The following is a 16,765-nucleotide window of genomic DNA, read 5'->3' as shown; positions in this document are numbered from 1 at the left end:
GGAGATTCAGAATGGGCTGAAAACCAATGCTAGAAAAGGATAAAGAGTACAATTCAGAGGGAGTAACTCTTCCTAAATCAGACTTCGAAGGGAGTATACTCAATCAAAGATGCATTCAGACGACAGATGAAAATTCAACAAAGATACTTGAAGAGCTAATAAAAAATCAAAATGAAGTTTCAAGCATGGAGCCCAAGAAATTGAGTGATGGAATGCTGTGGCACAAACGACTTGGTCACGTCTCGCTAAGTTACTTAAAGAAGTTGAAGAAGATAAAAGAAGAATTGAGAAATGTAACGTTTGACGATTCGATACTTGATTGTGAAGTGTGTATAATGGCGAAAATGAAGAAATTGCCATTTGGAGACAAGAGAACTAGAGCAAGAAGACCCTTAGAAATAATACACACTGACACAATGGGACCGATTACACCGAAATCATATCCTGGAGGGTGTCGTTTCATCACAGTGTTTGTGGATGACTACACAAGGTTGGCAAGAGCATACGCTATGAAAACTAAAGAAGAGGCCGGTAAATTTCTAGAAAGATTCCTGATTTCGGCAAGGAACCTGCTGGGAAGAGACGAGAAAGTCTGCTACATTAGGAGCGACCAGGGGACTGAGTTTACTGGAGGTAAATTTTCAGAGATAATGGAAAAGGAAAAGATAGAAGCAGATTTCTCATCACCCTATACACCAGAACACAATGGCACTGCCGAAATGTACAACCAGACAATACAACAAAAAACGAGGTCGCTGATGTTGGACTCAGGTCTGCCAGAGAGTATGTGGGAGCTTGCGCTTGAAGTCGCTATTCACTCGTACAACAGAACGCCGCATAAATCCATAGAGTACAATATTCCAATTAAGATGTTTTCACCAGAGAGCAAAAGACACTTAAATAAAATCAAAAGGTTTGGCTGCATTGGATACGTCAAAATACCCGTTGCGAAATCCAAATTTTCAGAGAAAGCACTTAAAACTGTGCTAGTAGGGTATACAACGACTGGCTACATCCTGTGGCATCCAAGCTCGAGAAGATTTATAGAGAGTCGACATGTGCGCTTCAACGAAAAGGTAGTCTACAAAGAAGGGTTCGCAAAGATGAATAATTCCGGAACACAAAAGGAAATAGAAGAAGATGCAAACCACGACGACCTTCCTGGGAAAATTAAAGAGACAAATACAGATGAAACCAAAAGGAGACGGGGTAGACCGACAAAAAAAAATTGGAAACGAAAGAACCCAAAAGAAAACAGCCCAAACGAGAAGCGAAAGATCAACACTCAGTTGTAAGGGCGAGACGAGTGGTAGATACCAGTTTTGCTTTTTGCACTGAACCCGTGAAAGATCTAAGTAAAATAGATTTCAGAGAGAATCCAGGCGAATGTGGCAAAGATTAGTTGGAAAAAGATAATGTAATGTTTGCAATGTTAGCAACAATAAACAGAGATCCAACTTCATATTCAGAGGCCATGGCGTCCACCAAACAGAGGGAGTGGACAGCGGCAATTAATGAAGAGTTACAGTCTATGAAAGACAACCATGTATGGAAACTGGTACCAAGGCCAAAATTTTCTAAAGATGGGCAAAGGCCTAACATCATTGATTCCAAGTGGGTTTTCAAGAAGAAAACAGGTGAAGATGATGGTACCAAATATAAAGGAAGGTTGGTAATCAAAGGGTTTAAAGACACAAATGTGTATGAGCTCAAAGAAACATATGCACCTGTGTCGAGACTGCCAGTTGTGAGAGCTGTACTGGCTATCGTCAATAAATACAATTTAGAAGCAATTCAGATGGACGTGAAAACTGCTTTCTTAAATGGTACAATAGAAGACGAAATGTACATGGAAATCCCAGAAGGATTGAAATGCACAGATAAAGAAAGAAAAACTAAAGTCTGCAAGATAGAAAGAGCTATCTATGGACTTAAAATCAGTCCGAAGAGATGGAACATGAAATGTTCAGAAGAAATGAAGAAGGTTAGGCTAGAGAACGACCTACATGAGCCTTGTCTATTTACATGGAGAAAAGAAGGCAAACTGGCGGTGTTAATCCTGTATGTCGATGACATTTTGATTGCGAGCAATTGCAAAAAGAAGCTGGAACAAATTAAAAAACACCTAAATAAAACATTCAAAATAAAAGACATGGGAGAGCTCAAAATTTTCTTGGGAATTCAGATCAAAAGAAATACTTCAAAGGGAATAATGACGTTGAAACAACCAGATTATATAGAGAAAATTTTGGAGAGATTCAACATGAAAGAGAGCAAAACTCAGAGCACGCCAATGATCACCAGACAGGTTGCCGATAGAGCAAATAGAAAGAGAGTAGAAGGTGCAACGGAACAGGAAGCAACAAAAGTTCCTTTCAGAGAGGCAGTCGGTAGTCTGATGTACTTGGCGGGCACTACCAGGCCGGATATCTCCTATGCAATCAACAGCCTCTCAAGAAGGCAAGTGAATCCCACCGAGGACGATTGGGCAGATGTGAAGAGATTGCTGAGATACTTAAGAGGCACGTCTGAAATGGGATTGACATTCAGAGGAAACTCAGATGATCTAGATGCAATGACAGATGCAAGCTTCAGAGATCATCTGGACTCAACGTCCACGGGAGGCTACGTAATTCGTCTGTTCGGCGATCCAGTAGCGTGGCGAAGTTACAAACAGTCATATGTGACTTTGTCAACTTGCCAGTCAGAGTATCTTGCCATGAGCAACACCTGCCAAGAAATCATTTCACTGGACAAAGCAATCAGAAATGTGGTGGGAAAGACGTTCTACCCTGTGCAAATATGGTGTGACAATAAGGCAGCAGGTGATTGCACAGAGAAGGATGGCAGCCATAAGTTGAAGAACTTCGATGAACCCGTAGGTCAAATTAAAGAGTACTTAGAGGAAAGAGAGAGATCTGGGGTCAAGAAGCATATGGCAGATACTCACGGGGATTACATAAAGTCATGTGTTTCAGAGGGCAAATGCAAAATCAGTTGGATTGCCACTAAAGAGAACGTAGCGGATATAATGACTAAAGCGCTTGCCAGAGAAGCACACGAGTGTCTAAGAAATAAAATACTAGAGCTTTAAGAGGAATACAAATAATTCAGGAGACTGAATATTAATTGATATTTGTTTTGTATGTTACAGATTAACTCTCAAGACGAAACTTACAGAGTCAAATTCAGAAGAACCATAATCAAGACTGCTCAGAGGAAATAAGTTACCAAAAGTATTCTAGTTAAGCTGTGGAATATTGAGCCACAGGAATTTAACTTGCCAAAGAGACTGAAATTAGCAAGTAAGAAATCGTTTATTGTAACACCATAAGTGCCATGAGAAATAGAAATTTTATGACTATAGATAGCTTAGGATATAAAACTTTTTGTAACTTTGAAATATTTTGAGTTTGAAAAGAGAGGGAGTGTTAGAATACAGAGCTTTTCTAACACAAAATATACGCGCTTGAGAGATGGCGTTAAGAGCTCGAGTACTGACCCCTTTTCTGCAGAGGGCGGTCCCTACGACTCGGGGACTAGAGCTTCACTTGCGCCTGAGCTCGCATAAGAGACACGTCGTAAGACAGAATAAAGAGCGTTAAAATAAATAAAGAGTGTGTTGTGTTATCCTTTTCACCGTCATATCCTGCACTAAGTTGATAATTTTGCAATTTGAAATTGAAAGAAAGCTTTTAAGGAAACGATAAAATTATATATTTTATGTTGTTTTCAAAATACTAATGGCGAGTTCTAAGGAAAAGGCTTATGAGAGAATTGGATGAATGTCTGTCAACTATGTGCTTGTGATTTTTGGAAGACTCACAGGCTATTCATCAGATGGTGAGTATAATCCAGCACAATGATTTCTACGTGTATGTATGTATATATATATATATATATATATATATATATATATATATATATATATATATATATATTAGGTGTACAACTTAATTCGGTCCGTTTTTTTGCTTGAAAAACGCATTTATTTAAATAATAAAATGAATTAATACCTTATTCACAGTATTATCCATCGCTAGACACTACTTTTTTCCATCTTTCTGGCAATTTATGGATTCCGTCGCGGAAGAAGCGTTCATCTTTTGAAGCCAAGAATGAATCGAGCCAATTTTTGATACCCTGTTCTGAAGTGAAACGTGTTCCAGTCAAAACGTTCTGCATCGATCGAAACAAATGGTAGTCGGAAGGGGCAAAGTCTGGGCTATAAGGCGGGTGAGCCAGAACTTGCCATCCGCTATTTTCCAAATGGTTTTTAACCAGAACAGCAACATAAAGCCGAGCATTGTCATGGTGAAAGATTATGGAGTCGTGTCTGGACGCGTATTCTGGACGTTTTTCGGCTATAGCTCGCTTTAAACGGATCGATTGTTGCCTGTAGAAGTCTCCCGTGATGGTTTGGCCAGGTTTTAGCAGCTCATAGTGGATCACATCTTTTTGATCCCACGAATTACAGAGCATTACCTTGGCACCATGGATATTCGGCTTCGGCATTTATGTTCCCGGTTGGCCGTGCTTTACATACGATTTTTTGCGTTTTGGGTTGTCGTAGTAATTCCATTTTTTGTTTCCGGTAATGATTCGATGCAGAAAAGATTCCTTTTTGTACCGTTCAAGCAACATTTCGAACATGCAAAATCGTCGTCCGATATCTCTCGGTTTCAATTCATATGGGACCCAATTTTCTTGCTTTTGGATATATCCCGCGGCTTTGAATCGTTTTGAAATAACTTATTGAGTAACTTTCAATGTTTTTGCGAGCTCTTCTTGCGTTTGATACGAATCTTGATCGAGTAATGTTTCTAATTCTTCATTTTCAAACTTTTTCGTTTGAGCCAAACGCTCTTTGTCTTCAACACTAAAATCACCACTTTTAAATCGTCGAAAGTATTCTCTGCAAGATTTATCCGATGGTACAGATTCACCATACACTTTCATAAGTATTCGATGAGCTTCAGCTGCACTTTTCTTCCAATTGAAACAAAAAATCAAAACTTCCCGCAAATGGTGTTTATTTGGAACGAACCTCGACGTTTTCAACTCAGTAAAAATTAAACTTGTTGTGTGAAATTCAAAGGCTTGTAAACAATATTTGGTTGACAGATGTTGACACTTCACGATACAGCAAAAATCAGCTGTTGCCGTCAACCATTTATAGCACCTAGAGCCATCTTTTTAAAACGGACCGAACTAAGTTGTACACCCAATAATAATAATAAAAATATAGAAAGTTTAAGAATAAAAATTAAAAAGTTAAAAATTTAAAGAAATTAAAATAAAGAAATAATAAAAACTAAAAATTTAAAAAAACAATACTTAAAAAAACAGAACTTAAACATTATAAACAAAACTTAAACAAATTTAAGGAAACAAAAATAAAAACTATAAAAAATTGCTTTAAAAATTTGAAATAAGAATTAAACTAATTATTGAATTAAATAAATAAAACAATATCTAAATTAAATCTAATACAAATACTTGACATTAAAAATTTTTTTATTTTTTATTAGTTAATAAATTAGATTTAACTGACAGTCGGGAGACGCCGTGCTGAATACACAGATACAATATTATCCTGAATAGTTATAACATTCAGCGTAGCGTCTCCTAATTGCTAATTAAGTTTAATTTATTATGAAATAATAGAAAATAAAAAAATTTTTAATGTTTACAATGTTAATAAATTTTTAACTTTTTAATTTTTATTCTTAAACTTTTTTCTTTTTTATTATTATTATTAATTTTTATTCTTGAACTTTTTTCATTGTTATTATTAAACGAACTTTTGGCAGCAGTCGGAAATACTTTTTTTTTTTAATATTATTTATTAGTAGTCTTGATTCTGAAGGATTTATCTTTTATATACGGCCTCGAAAAGATACTCTAAAATGTAGAGGAATATCGAATAAGCATGTGAAGCTAGATTTAAGACAATCCTCTTAATGCTTAAAAAATTTCCTTTTTTAGCAAATAAAGTGCAATAAAAATAATTCTTTTTTTAATTTTTTAACAATCTTATTATTTTTATAGCTTAATTTTGTATTGATTGTTTTGCATATAAGGTTTCTATTTCACTAATTACAATTACGCATTATTTTACAATTTTCAAAAACGCATCGGCGCCAGCGGGATTTGAACCTACGATTTCGTAATAGCAACCTAATACGCTAACACTGAGCTAATCGTACACTTGTAATATTTTTAATAAAAAGTTATATTTAAAGTAAAGCTGATTTGAATAGGAAGGAACTTGCGCCGTGAGTACTGCCCGAACACTAGTCTTTCGTTTATAATTGTTTACAATATTTTTAAATATATGTTCAATTTGATTCTTAAACTACATATAATAATAATAATAATTAATAAATTTAAACAAGAACACCTTCCATAATGTAACTGGATTTTAGTGCTTTTGTATTTGCTCGTGATTTTATATACTTTCTCAGATTTAACAAACTGCACGCTGTTACTTTCGGTCGTAACACAGCTATAATTGATCAAGTCAACAACAAGAGTCAGTAATATCACATTTAGGATTGTCTTAAAATTAATTTAATAATACACGATGCTCACTAGCAAATATTAACTCTCTCCCCCCTAAAAAAACTGTAAATAATTTTCAGGGGGGAGAGGGTTAATATTTGATGCTAGTGAGCATCGTATATTATTAAATTAATTTTAATTTAATAATAAATGTGATATTATTAGTGATTCTTGTTCAATTATAGCTGGGTTACTACCGAAAGTACCGGCGCGCAGTTTGTGTTAAATCTGTGAAAGTACGAGGTGTGTTCAAAAAGTATCGCGAATTTTGAATTTTCGCGGGTTACGTATATTCGAATTTCGATCTTTTTGTGGCGTTATGTTGGTACTCATGTCTCTCACTTATGCCGACAAGCTCGGCCATTTTGAATGTTCACTTAATTGTTGACAGCTGCTTTGCTTGCACGTGTTTTGGATCGTCTTCGATTTTTACCTATTCAAAAAAATGGATCAAAGAACCTGTATCAAATTTTGTGTGAAAAACGAAATTAAGTGCGCGGATGCATTCCGAATGTTGACTGTGGCATACGGAGAAGCTACCTTGGACCGAAGCAACGTTTATCGGTGGTACAAAATGTTCTCAGAAGGCCGAGAAGATGTGAACGACGAAGAGCGTGCCGGACGCCCGAGCACTTCAACAACAGTCGAAAAAATTAATGAAGTGGAGAAAATGGTATTGGCCAATCGTCGAATCACCGTTAGAGAAGTTGCTGAGGACCTAAACATATCGATTGGCTCGTGCCATTCGATTTTTATCAATGATTTGGGCATGAGACGGGTCGCCGCGAAATTCGTACCAAACCCCCCTGCTCACACATCGTTGCTTGTGCGCGACTTTTTGGCCAAAAACCACACTAATGATGCCGCAGCCACCGTATTCCCCAGATCTGGCCCCCTGTTTTTCTTATTCCCTAAACTGAAGAGGCCCATGAAAGGACGACGTTACGCTACGCTTGACGAGATAAAGACGGCATCGAAGGAGGAGCTGAACAAGATAAAAAAAAATGATTTTTTGAAGTGCTTCGAAGATTGGAAAAACCGTTGGCACAAGTGTATAATGTCTCATGGGGATTACTTTGAAGGGAACAAAATAGATATTCATGAATAAATAAATAATTTTTGAAAAATCACAAAATTCGCTTTTTGAACACACCTCGTACGCTCTATATTTTAAAAAATATTTTGAAGATTATTTTATGAAAGTTTCAAAAAAATATCTGGTTGAAATATGAGTTGAACACAAAAATGTATTGAATTTTTTTGATTTCATAAATTACTTTTTACGTTGATAACTTGAAAAAAAAAGAAGTTACAAATTTAGTTTAAACACAAAAGGATGCGCTATGAAATTCTACACAAGGATCAGTTGTCAAAATCGAAATTCGAGCGATGTCCAAAATTAATCTGATGGACAATACTTATTTTATAAGAGGCAAAATTTGCCCCTTATAGAATCCAGCTCCTCAATTATGTTGCATACTATATAAAGATGTATTTTATAATTGTATAAATTAACCGTCTGTGGAGCTTATGTTAGTAAAGCATTAGCGTCGTATCTTTTGACTAGCAAATCTCAGATTCAAAACTGTGGTTTTTCTTTATTAAATCTTTAAATTAATTTTTTTTAATAATTTTAAATTTGTTGAGACTCGCGAGTTAAATATTACGACACTAATAGTTTACTAGCACAGCTACCGGTAATTAACTTATGCAGTTATGATGTACATCTTTATATGGTATAATACGCAATTAATATAATTCTGGAAAACTTTTTAATTTTTTATTAGAAAACAGGGTGTCACATGCTTTCTAAATGATTTCCTTAATTAATAAGTATCTTTCAAGCAGTTCGTAGAACTTTTTTTATTTGAAAACAACTTTTCTAAATTTTGTCCTTGTTAGCCATGCTTTGAGATACAAAGTTCTAACAATATAAAACATTGCTCGTTAAAACATCAATGATATGGACAACAAGATGAGCGCAAGATCTCACTACGGCCAATATTTGAATCAACTTTTTTCGAATAAGCAGGAAGAAGAAGTTACATTGAATGATCACCCAATTCATTTGTTTTTTGTGAGGATGTTTAAGGGATTTGTAATACAAAATCTGGAAATCATAATAGTTTATACCCTGTAAAAATTTTTAGAAGAAAAATGTTTGTGAGATCTTATAAGAAAAATTTCTTATACGAATGTCGAACAGGAACATATAAGTACTTGTAAGATTATATATCGCATACCTGTATAGGGAATTTAAACTTCAGTTACTTTCTTGTAAACTCATTACATTGGAACGAGGTAATCCAAGCAAGAAAAACATATTAAAAAATACTTAAAATCATTTCAAAAACGTTTTTAAAAACGTTTTCAAAAACGTTAAAAATAATGGAATAAACCCCCTTTTTATTAAAAAAATATATATTTTAATATTGTAAAAAATGTTTTTTTTTTACATTAAAAGTAAAAATAAAAACGTTTTTTAAGTTAAAAAAGAATTTTGTTTTTCTGTGAAACTAAGCACTATGCTAAAATTATATTATATTCCCAATTTTTTTCAATTGCGAGGGTTTTATTTCATAAATTTTTTTTTGAAAATTTCCAAAAGGTCACCTATTTAAGTTTAAACTGCTAATAACGTTGCTTGACTTCTACGAACTGATACCTAAACAATAATCTAGAAATACTTTATATTTATACATATATATCATTGATAGATCAAGTCAATATATCCCAGCAATGCATTTCTAACACAAAAAAAACTTACTACTTACTACTACAAATTTTCCTTCGATTGCAATTTGCAATCACGTCGCTATAATGGAAATGCTAATCCTTTCGTATAGGGCAACCTAAAGCAACAGAAAGGAAACCGTTTCTTAGGCACTAAAGGACAATGGTATACAAATTTTATTAATATAAAATGTTCAATAAATTGTTATAAAATCGTATACGCGACGTACGTTGTCGGCAATACCATAAGTAGAATCGGAAGCCGTTTTCCTCAATAAAAATAACAATTCAGCAACGCATTTTTATCAAATTAATAGCAACATGTGGGAAACTTGCTATCTGGGTAGGTTTATCTAGGATTCTTGTTTGATCATATACAACATTTTTACGAAATGTACGAATTTTCAACAGGGCGTCAACGAATAACAAATGAATTTAGAGTCATGAATTTTATGAGAAGGGATACCACTTTAAGCATGTGCTATGACACACACGCGTACCGTTTAAAAATTTCAAAATGATTTTTACATGATCTTGATAATGGTATTCAAAGTCACCCTTCTTGTTATTTAATGTGTCACTTAAAATCATACAACTTTTGTATGAAAGATTTTGTTTAGAAATGATTATTTTTCAAGATATTTATGAAGTCCTGGGCTTTCCGAACACTCTGTATTATTTATTTATCTAAAATCATTATTTTCCTAAATTATATTGAGGAAAACTTCTTTAAATTTAACGACTACTTAATACTATTAATATTATCTTTTCTTTTGACACTACTACAAATATTTCTAAATTTTGTTACATATATTACAAATAGATTTCATATAGATATATCATTACATTAGCTGATTTCTACTGGAAATGTATAAAATATTTCAGCTACTAAAAACAAGAGAAAATGAGAAAGCAGAGGAAGCATACCAGAATTCGCAGAAAAAAATGTGTAAGTATTGATAACAATGATAACATCTTATGCGCTGTACATTATAAAATGCTGATGATATCATTTGACTGAGAAAGCCATGTAACCGATACAATAGAATCGATATATTATCGTGCCTGCTAATTCTCACGTAGCGATAATAATTTTCGATATTGATCTCATATCGTCCGCTTGATTATTTTTATCATTATTTTAACAGAAATGTTAAAGGGTGATGTTATCTCCCATTAAGTGGTTAGTAATAGACTGGATGCAGATTCCAAGAGTCAGTAATTATCTCTTATATTTTATCTTGTATATGTAGATATAATTTATTAAAAGATTAATGCTCTCGAAATTTATTTACGTTGTATGTTTTTAAATAATTAAATCAATATCAACGCAAGCTCTTGGTACTCGCGATGCATGTATTTATTTTTACTTATGATAAAAGATTGTTAGCATTGTCGTTTTAATAAGCATATTATATATTGTCGTTTCAATAAGCATATTTATTTATTTATTTCAATAAGTTGCAATTTAGATAACCAAACGAGATTTAGCACATTGGTCAAATTAATGCACTATATGTAAGTTATGAACTTGTCGTTAATTTTTTTGACATCAGAATCTAATGTGAAACTGAGTTAGTAACAGGAGTGCTGAGACATATCATTAATTAATAAAGATTTTACACGATTGCAATACAGATGTCAGTTTGTAGAAGCATTTTGTTCTTAGATTGCCGAAATTGAATGCGGCATGCATGATAGCAGAATGATAACACGTTGTTCTCATTTGTTCTCTAGCTGGAAATAAACTCTTAAAACAGTTGAATAATAAAAGGTAATTACAAAAGTTTTTAAGAATTAATTATTATACGTAGGTTGCTCCAAAAGTTTTCACAAAATGGTATTAGGGTTGCCACCTTAAAACTGTTGATAACTTTATTTCGTTTTTTTAATGGCATTTTGGCTTTTGACGCATCATCAAATATTTGTTCAGCCGTGAGACGTATTTGAAGTTGACACTTTCAAAAGAAAATAAATTTATAACGAGAACACTTCCACGCAATGGATTTTCTACAATTTTAAGAAGTCGCTAACTCCGCTACAATGTGTCAAAAAACTTTATTTGATATTTCGTAACAAAGTACTATTCCAAAGGTCTGTTTATCAGTAGTAGTATGTAAACTTCGCGATTGAGTAAAACTCATTGTCAATGACGAATTCCATGGAAGCCGTCTTGCCACGGTGGTCACTCTAGAGAATGTCGATACTGTATGCAACTTATTACAGGAAGACAGAGAATTGTATGACAGAGAAATATAAAGGCATCCTTAGGCATTTATATGACACAAATCAAAACAATCTTACATGATCATCTTGGTATTAGAAAACTATGAGCTTGTTGGTGTACAATTTAACCCTTTACCACATGAATTTTTTTGTCCAAAAGAATTGTTAGATAAAAATGCAATTACAAAAATTGAGTAAAAATATTAAATCATTTTTTTTGTTTGTGCCATATATGGCACAAGATGCGATAAAGGGTTAATGGAAGCCCCAAAAAAGGCGCGTGTTAAATGGGCAAAAAAATACTCAAAAAGTATCACGGTCAGTTCAAAACAGTGTATGATATCATCATGAATCACGGATTTATTGCTTTCTATTTTCATACATCAATGGTAAAATGTTTAATTTGAATTTTAACAGATGCGGCGGTAGAGGCATTCAAAAATCTGACGTATGAGGTGATTACAGAAAGATGGACAAAATACTTCGACGATTTGTTTCATCGAAAAAGTGTTTCATTGTAACAAAGAGTATTTTGAGAAACAATAAAGCCAATTAAAAAAATTAATCATGTTTGTATACAATTTTGCGGAAATTTTCGAAGCAATCTACGTAGTAAAGATTTATTAAGACTTATTTACACTATGTCTTTTGATGAAAAATAGTTATGTAAATATTGAAGAATATTTATAACACGTACGTGGAACAAATAAACTGTTTTATTATTTCTTCCGTAACTTTTATGTGTTACTAATGAGATTTATAAAGACATGATATTCATAGTTGATTCTTCTTCCGAAACTACCTTAAGTAATATCTTAAACTACAAATACTCTATGAATAATTGATGCCAGGGTCGTATAACTTACTAGACAGACTAGACGACGGCCTAGAAACTCGCAATTCATAGGTCTCTAATTACCTGTTTTATAAATTAATTATTTTCAAAACTATTTCCAACTTAATTTATTCTGCAATAAATAATTCTATGAAATTAAAAAAAATAATAATGTATCAACTTTTTATTTATTAAAAATAAATAGGTAATAATAAACAATAGGTAATAATAATAATTTCAATATATCAAAAATCTTTATTTCTTAAAGTAGTTTCTTTACACTACAGATTTAAAAACGACAGAATTTCTTGAATTTTTGAGTTCAATTAATAAAATATGCATACTGACCAACTTGTGTAATTAAAGAAATTGACCATTTCAAAGTTTAGATAATACTAATTCAAATCAGCATACATAAAATTCCGATTCGGCAAATTGACGGCAACTACGCAACTCATGCAATTTATTAATTTACTAATATACTAAATTACACTTAGCTATTTGGGTATTTGGGTATATGTATAGAATTTTCGCTTCATTTCAAATTTTTATAAAAATATACTTATTTGACGTGTTTTTTCTAGTATTAAAAATTCTTCTGAGATTATAACAAAAGTCGATAATGTTTTCTTTATGTACATAGTATTGCTCTTTGCCACTAGATGGCACTACTAATATCATCAAAGAAAAATATAGCGTCTTCAGTACGCTCCAGTATACGAACTCTGGACATAAAACGTGATACTGTGGCTTGTATAGAACCAGAAGATCTATAGGCTCATTAAGAAAAAGAAGACTGTAGGCACGTTGACAAAGTCATGATAGATAAGGCAGAACAGGGAAACATCATAAACGAGGTAACTAACGCTATCGAGGACAAAGGAAGCATCGAGTGTTTCTCAGGCACGTACACCCAGTAGACAATTATATCCCTCGGAAAATTTCTCAACTGAGAAGTGACTATCATTCTTCATACTCGCAGTCCTTTGAAAAATTTCTCAACTGAAATGTGACTACTTTTCTTAAAATTCACAGTCCGCCTACACACTCATGATTAATGTAACGACTAGAGTTTATGTCCGCTTAGAACTATATTTGACATAAAGGTGAATTAACAAAAGTTTTTGGAAGTTTTAAATAAACATTAAGTTTAAATACATAAATACAGCGAATGTGCAAGCAATTTTGTCTACAGCATGCAGAATATGATGAGTTGTAAAAACATTGTTTATATTTTAATGTTTCACTAAAATATAGCATAAAAGTGATAATATAATTATATTATTGTAAAATTTATTATGTTATATTTAAATATTGTTTAATATGATGAATTATTTGTGTGATTGTTTATTTCTATGTCTTTTCTCTCATATCTCTAGGAAAGACGGAATAGGATCTTGGCGTGGAGTGCAAGAAAGACAAATATTATTTACTTAAAGGAGCAACTCAGGAGACTAATATTATGCCATTTCAGATAAGTTTTCTTTTTTTTTTAAAGTTTCTTGGATTGCATTAAATAAAAAACAATTGCTTTGTGGACTTTTATTGTATTTTTCAGATGTATCTGAAGTGAATTTATTACAACGAACATTAAATTAATTCAAAATGGACAGATCTTGTATATGAACTTTTTCTAGGTGAGAAAAGAAAAATGTATTTTAATGTCTGAAGAAGTAAGGAACACTAATTGTTCTTTACTGTTAAATTTAGTATTTTCATGCTCACTCAAAGTTTACATTATATTTCTTGCTACTAGATTGGCAGAGATTGAAGTAAAAGTCGATTACAGAATAACAGATCTGCTACCATGAGAAAAGGATGGCAAATGTGAAATAAAATGTGCTGCTGCTCGTGAAAAGTAAGGAAATTTTTGTTCATCCGAGAGGCTGATAAGTTGGAACATGCTAACGATAATGTATAAACTACATCATCGAGGAAGAATCTCTGGTAAACAAATTTGTGTTGGTATCCAAAGATAAGGGAAGTTTGAACTGTACTGCGTCTTTTGTTGCCGGTGTTGTAAAGGCTTTGCGGCTGTAAATTTGTAAATGACTTCAATTATTTATTTCTTAAAATAATTTATTGATCAATTATTAATTTTTTGCACATTTTTATGTTTGTATATTTTATGAGACAAAATTTGTTAAAAACGTTTTAAATGTTATAGCCCACTAAGGTAACATTGGCTTAAAGGAATCATGTGTGATTAAAATTAATGACATCGTTGTTACATGCGACAAGCCGTTGAAAAATCGGTAAGATAATAGAAATATTATATATCTTCTCTTTCTGTAAAGAGAAAGTATATAATATTTATAGACATAGTTTATCAATTAGTGTCACAAATCTAAAATTTCCAATTATGTTAAATTTATATTTTATATGTTTATATTTTATATAGGTAAATATAACAAAAACACAATATAAATATAATATAAAATATTTTTAATATTTGTAAACTTTTTGTGTAACTATCTTAGGTCGCTCTCAGATTTTTCTCTATCGTGAGATTCGCAGCTGAGTGTATCCCACTGATAAATGTCGATCATTTGACATCGTTTTCAAAATTGCGCAAAAACTGAGGTTAAGAATGTTCGTTAGATAAAACGGTATCCGTTTTAGTGGTATCAAATGTAAAAATCTGGTATTTATGAGTGACACAAAATTAGCTACACAGCATTTTAGCTGTGTACGATTTGTGTCGACTTGTATCATGAAAAGCAACGGATTGTACACTGCAGTGTTACACACAGTGTCAACTTGTGTCGTAAATAAAAAGCACCCAATGTGCAGTACTGTACAAAAGGCTTATAACTTATCTTTAATCTAATGCTGATGCTCTGTAGCAGTATTTAACAATTAGCCCAGCATTTTTGTTGTCCACTTGGCCTTCGTATAGGATTCATTGCCTTACAATAGACAACGGAGATAGACCAATAAGTAATACATAAATAATATTCTTCATTCGTGTAATGAAGATAATTATTTAGAATACAGATCTAGAATACGGTTTTTGTGCTAGATTCTGTTGTTTTGTACCAAAACACATGGAATGAGTATATTTTTATTAAGTATATTTTTATTTGAGGCAAAATCTGTATTCTAAATAATTATCATTCTTGTCTAGCATTAATTATTATCTTCAAGGAATTAAAAATCTTACTCTTCACATGCTTGAATAAAGAATTTTATGTTAAAATCGGCGTATTGTTTAAAGTTGTATAAATAAGTTAGGATGTGTAAAGAACAAATTTCTATTATATATTATATATTTTTTTGTACGTATACAAAACACTCAATATTATGTATAAATTAATAGATATGCTAAAGCATACCAGTGAGAAATGACAGGTTAAAAAAACGTCTAATCAACGTTTAATAAACCAATTGATACAGACGTTTAAAATTTGGCCGATTAGACGTCTTTGTGTCATCAAAATTGAACGACTATTAGACGTTTTACAAAAACTCTTTATAAATATTTTCTTTGAAATATCCATAACTATTATATTATTGCACCACATGATCTCAATGAACAAACCAATGTTTTTGTAATATTTTAAAAAACATTTTTCGTAAAAAAAATTGTTTTCATGGTATTTGTTTTCAGAAATTCCCGAGCGACCACCCATCCAAGTCGCAACTCCGGTGAACGTTGCTTGACTTCCGTGATTACTGCGAACTGATCCCTCATGATGATCTGTAAATACTTTGTAGTCATATGTGTAAATAACTGGTAGATCAGATCAATATATGTTATCGAAAAGATGAAACATGTATAATTAAAGGATATTACTTATAAAAAGATATATAAAATTATTGTTTTTTTTTACTATTTTTACAAATGCGGAATAGAATCTGAAATAACTTTTCTGTTATTCGTTTAAATAAGAATGCAACTAGAAATTATGTACAATACAATCAATATAATACAATAATTAAGTTAAATATGAAAGAATTTTGGGAAGTCAGGTTTATAAAAGTTATCTTGCATGAGCCAATTTTCAACTTTATGTTATCTGGATAAGAGAAGAAAATAGTGACGTTAATTATTCTTGTTAATTATATATTTGCAAAACTACATCTAATAGAAATGAAATTTTCGAGGGGTTGAAAAGTAGTTAAAATATTTATTAATATCAACCGTTGACGTTAAATAGACATCTTTTCAACTTATTAATATCAACTATCAACGACAGAGACGTCAAATAAACATTTTTTCAACTTATCATTTCTCACTGGGTATGTCCTATCTACAATTATTAATTTTCGAACTAATCTATTTACGTCTTAAGTTAATATAGTTTTAATTAAATACAGTTACGTTTTTCGGCTTATAAAATTAATTTAGTTACATTAAAGTTATAAAACAATGAAAAACTTAAAAGTTGTGTTAAAATTAGATTA

General features: G+C 32.1%; 1 long non-coding RNA gene across 1 annotated transcript; it reads left to right on the top strand.

The window, feature by feature from the left end:
- Positions 1-13,056: 13,056 nt before the first annotated feature.
- On the top strand, positions 13,057-16,174 carry LOC120358993. The gene is made up of 2 exons (XR_005575896.1): positions 13,057-13,995; positions 14,115-16,174. It is a non-coding gene; the product is annotated as an uncharacterized LOC120358993 (long non-coding RNA).
- The last annotated feature ends 591 nt before the right edge of the window (positions 16,175-16,765 follow it).

Source organism: Solenopsis invicta, chromosome 11 (assembly GCF_016802725.1).
Source record: "Solenopsis invicta isolate M01_SB chromosome 11, UNIL_Sinv_3.0, whole genome shotgun sequence".
In the NCBI taxonomy this organism is placed as follows: domain Eukaryota; kingdom Metazoa; phylum Arthropoda; class Insecta; order Hymenoptera; family Formicidae; genus Solenopsis; species Solenopsis invicta.
The sequence above is the reverse complement of the archived record's forward strand: the minus strand, read 5'-3'. Positions and strand labels throughout refer to the sequence as shown.